The following is an 8,131-nucleotide window of genomic DNA, read 5'->3' as shown; positions in this document are numbered from 1 at the left end:
AAGAGGGAGAGTCAGTAAGGGGGGGGAGGAGGGAGAGAGGGATTGAGGGAGGGAGTAAGGGAGGGAGGGAGGGGGAGAGAGAGAGGGAGGGAGAGAGAAAGTGGGAGAGAGAGAGGCGCAGAACAAAGAGTGGCAGAGCAGTGGGGAAGGAGAACTCTAGCCTAGGAGGGGAGGTCAAGGCCATGGTGCCCTTCTTCAGAAAATGGCTCCATCCGTACCCTCTGTGGTTTTCCACTCTCAAGGGACCATTCAAATGTGTCTGCACAAGCCTAGTGGCCATTTAGGCTGGGCAAATGTAAAGCTAGTTAGGAAAGCACTGGTCATAGCTGATTAGCTGTAGGTGGAGGGATGTGGCTTGTCTAGATTCCATGGCAGGCACCTTAAAGTCTCAGTGCAAGCTTCCACCCAGGCTGAAATCCTGGGAGTGATGGATGTAGGGTGTTTCTGCTCTGTCAGGCTCAGCTCCATCAGTTCTACTCACGGGCAGCCATTCACCTGGCTGTTCCAGCCTCTTCAGCCTTGGACAGTCACTCTCCTTTCTGCTTACATGTCACACAGTGACTGAAGGATGTCTGGGAACTCTGCCAGCAAATTCTGTTATTGTGTGCCCCCAGGGAATGTGGCCAGGAGGAAGCTGAGCCCTGTACTCTCCCAGTTTGCTTCTTTGTTGCTGTGATAACACAACGACCAAATTAGCTTGAGGAAGAATGGGTTTATTTGGCTTACAGGTAACAACAGTTCATCATGAAGGGAAGTTAGAGCTCAAGCAGGAACCTGGAGGCTGGGACTGAAGCAGAAGTCACGGAGGGATGCTGCTTTTGGGCTTGCTCCCCTGGCTTGCTCAGCCTGCTTCCTTACATAATGCAAGACCACCTCCTCAGGGGTGGCACCGCCCACACTGTGCTGAGATCCCTTCCACATCAATCACACAGCAAGAAAATACTCCACAGACTTGCCTATGTGCAAATGTGATAGAGGCAACTCCTCAATTAAGATCTCAGAGAATTCTAGCTGGGGTCAAGTAAAAAACACAAACAGACAACTAACCACTGACCCAGTCAACAGGTTCAACCCAACTCACTTCAACAGACCTAACTCAAAAGCGGGTGCTACTTAAGCTCTAAGTAGAAAAATCAGTTTGGTAAATTCACACAGAAATAAATTGTTGGGAACTCACAGGAACAACCGGAAGCACCAGTTGTGGAAGGAACAAAACCCATGAATCACATTGCATATGGATCTGTGTGGGTCCCTTGGCTACTGTGGCTGTGGATGCTGTTGCCAGGCTGCTGAGGCTGTTGCCATGGAAGCTGGCTTTCTGATGTGCCTGTATATCACTGCCTTCCCACACAGAGCCTGCAGGCAAATCTGTGTGTCTGGGTACCTGGGGTCAGGGCCATGTTTGATGCACAGATTGTGCACTGCACAAGTCCAAAACCCCACCAGCCTGCATGCATCTGTGCTCTGGAGACAGGGGTCTTAGAAAAACATGCATTATCCAGTTTCTGCTTTGCAAGGAAAGTCCCTAGTGGGATGGTGGTGTCTATATACCTAATAGTCATATATAAATGAGCTTTTACTGTGTAATATCACTCCCAAATCTTTCCTTTCTTCCTTTCTTCTTTATGTATATATGTGTGTGCACATGTGTGTGCATGCATACGTGTGTATGTGTGTGTGTGTGTGTGTGTGTGTAGTAACCTCAGGTGTTATTCCTTAGGTTCTGTCTACCTTGGTTTTTTGAGGCAGAAACTCTCATTTGCCTGGAGTTGGCTAGGCTGATTAAAAGTACCACCACACTTGGCTTTGAAAAAAAAAAGATTTAAAGAGTTTATGTATATGGATGTGTGCTTGAGTCTGTGTATAAGCACCACATGTGTGCAGGTGTCTGTGGAAACCAGAAGAGTGTGTCAGATCCTCTAGAACTGGAATTATAGGTGGTTGTGAGCTGCTTGATATGGATTCTAGAAACCAAACCTGGGTCCTCTACAAGAGTAGTGAGCACTCTTATAACCAGTGAGGTATCTCTCTAGTTATTGAATTAAAAAGCAGGGAGGTTCTGGGACTTGAACCCATGTCCTTATGCTTACAAAGCAAGGATTTTACTGAAAGAGTCATTGCTTGGGCCCCTGTAGTGACTCTAAACAAGAACCCCCTACTTTAGCTCTGATTTTTGTGGGCCAGGGTTTGGAATGGAGGTCAGTAGGTTATCTCCTGTGGTTCTGTGGGTCAGGGGTTGAGATGGAGAATAGTAGGTGAATGTCTTAGGGTTTTACTGCTGCGAAGAGACACCATGACCAAGGCAACGGTTTCTTCTAAGGACACCATTTAATTGAGACTGGTTTACAGGCTCAGAGGTTCAGTCCATTATCATCAAGGCCAGAGTATGGCAGCATCCAGCCAGGCATGGGACAGGAGAAGCTGAGAGTTCTACATCTTTACCTGAAGGCTGCTAGGAGAAGACTGGCTTCCATGTGGTTAGGAGGAGGATCTCATTGCCCAACCCCACAGTGACACACTTCCTTCAACAAGGCCATACATACTCCAACAAGGCCACACCTCCTAATAGTGCCACTCTGTGGGTCAAGCATATCCAAACCACCACAGTGATCTGCTATGGTTCTGTGATCTGGGTGTTGGTATGAAGGACAGCTTGTGGTTCTGCCCTCTCTGCTCGTATATTTCCATCAGCTGCTGGAAGGGTTGATCTGGTTTAAGTAGGCACAAAGAAAGCTTGCTTGCTACCTTTCTCCTCCTTTGGAACCTAGCCTGAGCACATGTGCAGGGCCACAAGAAGGTCCTGAAATGGAGAGTGAGTACACACAAGGTCCTTAATACCTGACCTCCGACAGAAAGAGCCCTGTTCTGTTACATTCTGTGACAGTATCGGGAGACACCAGAATAGAGGGTTTGGCAAATAGACTCCATGCTGGAGGAGTTAGTGGTGGTAGAGGTTGCTGCCATGTTTACATTCTGTCTTACATGGAAAGAAGGTCAGGTATGGCCAAGATGAACTATGTTCACCATGGCAGGTTCTGGCCGGGGGAGGGGAGGCAATACAGACCACTGGGAATAAATAGATCTGTCATGTACAAAATAGAAGGAAGAGAGGGCATGGTGGTCCAGAAACCCAGGGTTGTGGTGGATTTCTGCTTAGTGTCTGAGTGTGTCCAGCACTGTGCTCTGGTTCCTTTGCTGAGCATTCACACTGGGGGATGGTAGGAGATGAAGGCACGAAGCACACACCAGGGGCAATTGTTTCTCAGGTCCTCTGCTGTCAGCCACACTGGAGATGCTCTCCTTTGCTTGGGGGCACCTTGAAAGCACACCACATCAGCAGGGATAGTGCTGAGCTGGCTTCAACACATCTTGTATACTCTCCCATTTCGATACTTTTGGCTGCAGCTGTCCGTCCAGTCCTTAGATGTTCTGCCCTCGTGCCTGACTAGGTTTCTCTGTGTGCAATAGTTTTGCACAGGTGAGCCAAGACCACATAATCATTATATACTACCATAATAGTTTCTCTGGCTCGAGAATTTGAGAGTAGCCTACCTGGGTGGGTCTGGTTCAGGAACACACCTGAGATTAGTCATGAGCTGCATTCTGACCTGAAGCCTTGGCCACAGGCGGTCAGCCTCCGAGGTATACAGATGCCACTGCTATTGAGAGGCGGCCTCTGAGCCTTTCCATGTGGATCTCTCTATAGGACTTTTGAATACGATACTACGCAAAGAAACTGATGAAGGGAGGGGAGAGCTATGTGACCATCATTGCCATCTTCTACATAAGGAGAGAGGGGCCGTAGCAATGACTTTATGACCAGCTCCAGACACTGCACACTGTCAGCTCTGTATGTCCCATGGGGCCCATCCTGGCTTGCTCTGTGGAGGGTCTTTGTTCATTGGTGAAGGTTGGATCCCCGGCTGCCCTGCCCATTCTATGAGGGCCGGGATTTGTATACATGAAAATTCATTTCTTAGACACTAATATGTTCAGGTTACCATCAGGGGGAAGGGGAAGGAGAAAGGAAAGGGAAAGTGGGGAGGGGGATGCGTTTCTGTCTTGGAAGACTTAGACTTTTACAGCCTGGTCTGGGATTTGACACTGTTGTTACTTCAGACACATCCTTCTCTCTAGAAGTCATGCCTTTGTAGATTTAGCCCATACTCAGGATGGTATAAAACTTAAGAAAGTGGAGTTGGGTAGGGTTGGTGGGGGTGTCCATTGAATATCATGCAGCTATTTACTGTAAATTGTAATATTCCTACCTCAAGGGAGGCTCCTCACAACCGAGAAAGTGAAGGAAACTCACAGGGCTCAGGACTTAAATAAAACTCACAAGCTGGGGTTGGAGACAGACTGGCTTAGTAGTTAAGAATACTTCTTGCCCTTGTAGAGGATTGTATTAGTTAGGGTTTTACTGCTGTGAACACACACCATGACCAAGGCAACTCTTATAAAAACAACATTTAGTTGGGGCTGGCTTACAGGTTCAGAGCTTCAGTTCAGTATCATCAAGGCGGGAGCATGACAGTGTCTAGGCAGGCATGGTGTAGCTGAGAGTTCTAAATCTTCATCTGAAGGCTGCTAGCAGAATACTGACTTCCAGGCAGCTAGGATGTGGGTCTTAAAGCCCATATCCACAGTGACACACCTATTCCATCAGGGCCACACCTTCTAATAGTACCACTCCCTGAGCCAAGTATATACAAACCATCACAAGATCCTAGGACATACAGTGGCTCATACACATCTGTGACTCTAATTCAGGGAATCTGATACTCTTTTCTGATCTCCACAGGCACCAGGCACAAACATAGTATTTTTACATACATCCAGTCAAAACACTTATACACATAAACTGAAATTGAAAAAAAGAAACATTCACAATTCTCAGGAAGCTCCTGAAACTTACAGGATATAGAATCATGCCCCATCCCCACACCAAGCAGTATTAACTCCTGGGGAGACGAGACTCTACAACTGGATGGAGCTGCCTGCAAGTCATATAGGGGACTCCAGAAATGCAGCTTCCATAGGTCGCCTCCAGTGATGTAGCTGCATTTGAGTCTCTTATGTCCCTGTGAGAAGCCCTTCATTCATGCTCTGTAAGTAACCCCAATAAACTCACTGGATCACTAAGACTTGAGTGAAGTTGTTTTTTTTGTCTGTCATTAATACCAGGTATCAGATTTTTGTTCCCATTTCCCCAGGAAGTGCCACACAGCACTGGGCACTCTTAGGGTCTGCCTGCTTTCCTTGGCTTTGCATTTCAGTCATGCTGGGTGAGGTGGCTAACACGTGCAGAATGGAAGGCTTATAAGACAATCAGAGGAAGTAGAGGTTCTCAGAATTGTTTAGCCACAGGAACATGATCCAGGAAGTCCCTAGCCTCTCACACGGGCCCCAAAATGATGGTGGTGGATATGCCTAAGCACTAAGTCCGTGCTCCTTCTAGGGGCCGTGAAGTCTGAAGACTGCTAGAAGAGAATTGTCTTCTAGCAGGTGCCTTCACAGTGGGGCAGGTGACAGGTTGTTAATGTGAAAAGTAGACCTTTGTCAGCACTGGATCCACCAGTGAGTGGGTCATATCCTCCAGGCAGGGCTGTATAGCTACTGGGAGGAGTCTTCCCAAGGATCCCTGTTCATCCCATGCAGGCAGCTGAAGCTTTGCCTCCTGGGAAGTGGGAGACCATAGAGGGACACTGTGACTTTTCTCAGGTGCTGTAGAAATCCTTGTATCTTGCTAGGATGGAACTGAGAGTGTGGATATGTTATGGGGCTTCAGGAGCAGCCTGTCCACCTGGGGCCACTCCTCTGGGATGACTACTTCACCTGCTTTTTTCTCTTTCCCTCCCTACAGACTGAGGAGGATGAAAACTGTGGTTGAGCTCATGGCCACTGGCTACCTGTGGCCACTAACAGGAGACAGAGGACTTGGATTAATTCCCTTTAACTTTAACTGAACTATATTTAATTTCAGATAGATATTCCATTTTAAATGCCCAGTGGCTATCCCGCTGAGTGGCTCTGTCTCCAGCCAGCAGATGCTGCAGTGTCTTGGAGCTTACTGCATAGGAACCCATCACCTGAATGCACATTTGGTTGTAGGATCAGCTCTGGTGTGCACTATGGAGCCCTGGTGGCCTTGAGGATTCTTCTGTGGCTTTCTGCAGGCCAGAGCTCAGGCTTAGTGAAGCTAGCTGCTAGCTGGGTGAGATGGTCAATATTGACCAAAAAAAAAAAAAAAAAAAAAAAGTTACCTCATGAGTATGTTTGTAAAGGCATTGCCAGGGAAGGCTGACGAAGGGGGAGACCCATCCTGAATCTGGGGGACACCATCTCTTGGGATGAGGTCCTAGATGGAATAAAAGGGAAGCAGACCTGCGGGTACAGGCATGTTCTCCCTGCTGTGCTCCACGGTGCATAAAGAACTCGCTTCTGAAGCTCTGACACAGTGCAAATCTTTTTTTCTCTTGTTTATCCCAATATTTGGTCACAGCAACCTGAAGCTGACTAACACAGCGGCGGGGCGGGATAGGGGGAAGGCCCTAGAACACACGTACCTGGAGAATAAAGTCACATTAGTTTATTATGGCTGGATGCTGCGGCTTGTGTTCTTAATGAATTCCACCTGGAAAGGGAGACCGAGGAGGAGCACGTGGAGCCTTCACACCATCCGGAGAACTGAGTGCAGAGAAGTGGGCTGAGTGTGTGCAGGTTCCGCAGGGACACTGGGCCAGACTTTGACATGCGCTTTTGTTTCTTCAAACACAGTAATCCTCGGGATGCTTTTGTTCTCTTTGCCAACTTGACAGTCTACAATCACCTGGGGAGCTAGTGATTTTCACTGAAGGAATGTTTACAACAGAATGCCCCCTGGGCATGTCTGTGGGGGGGATTGTTTGGTCACTTTAATTGTTGTGGGGAAACTGACCCTAAGTGGGAAGCACCTGCTGATAGCTGCCCAGATAAGGACATGGAGAAAGGAGAGTCTTGTACTTCTCCTGGCTGGGCCTTCACTCCTATGGGTAAATTCATCTGCCCTTTTATTGCTGCTGCTGCTGCTGCTGCTGCTGCTGCTGCTGCTGCTGCTTGCTGTCACTGATAGCTGAACTAGTTTCTTCTGGCATCCAACTTTCCAGGAACCCTCCAGGCTTTTGGGGCCAGATAGAGACCGCTGAGTCCCTACCATGAACTGAGTAACTACCAGATTCTCAGCTTCTCTGGTGTGAGACAGCCATTGTTGAACTACTCAGATCATATTGTGTCAGCCAATCTAATTTAATTTATATTAATTTCATTGGCATTGGTCCACTAAAGAACCTTGACAAATACAGGTTGGGTGCAGGTGTGGGAAAGGGTAGGCTGGCCCCTGGAAAGGGAGTCAAGGACGGGAAGGAAGGGTCTGGGATGAAATATTCTGGGACAGAGCTGGCTCCTGAGGCTTCAGTTCTTGTGTCTCTGCATCTGGGTTTCTCATCTGCAGGGTGTGGAGGTTGGAGGAGGCCTCTGCTCTCGGGCATTCCACCTGCCTGCTGTATCCCCGAGCAGCCACCCAGCTATCTTCCTCTCTGGATGGGGCTCTGGGTGGGGGTGGGGTGCACTAAGCTGGGCTGTGAAGCATGACAGAACATTACATGGATGGATATTCTTCTCAAATTATTGCAGTTCTATACATTGCAGTAAATTTTGTGTACATATGCATTTCCTTGAGCATTGGGTCCTTGGTTCCTTACAAATTCTCTCAACAACCCTTGTGTTTTCTAGGATGTCAGAGGCCATTGCAGAGCGTATCTGCATTTGCTGAATAGATAAACAGATGTCTTGAAGAGACACGATGTAAATTCAAGGCCACAGCTGAGTGAGACCATGGGACAGTGAGGGTTTCAGCTCTCAGGGAGGGAGTAGGGTAGGACTGGCTTAAGTCCCTGGGATCAATAGTATTACATATGCAGTAGGGAACAGGCCCGTTCCAGTCATCATCCCTTGGTCTTTCCAGGGACAAGCTGTTCCCTCAGCCCTATTTCATATAGCCCTTGTGACATCACAAAGGAAGGTTCTCTCTGTCCTCTACAAATTCTAATGTTGCTGATGTTAACAGTTCAAAGCACTGGACTGTGGGGAGTGA

This window comes from Grammomys surdaster, unplaced genomic scaffold (assembly GCF_004785775.1).
Source record: "Grammomys surdaster isolate TR1022 unplaced genomic scaffold, NIH_TR_1.0 188, whole genome shotgun sequence".
NCBI lineage: Eukaryota > Metazoa > Chordata > Mammalia > Rodentia > Muridae > Grammomys > Grammomys surdaster.
This window is presented reverse-complemented; position numbering follows the sequence as displayed.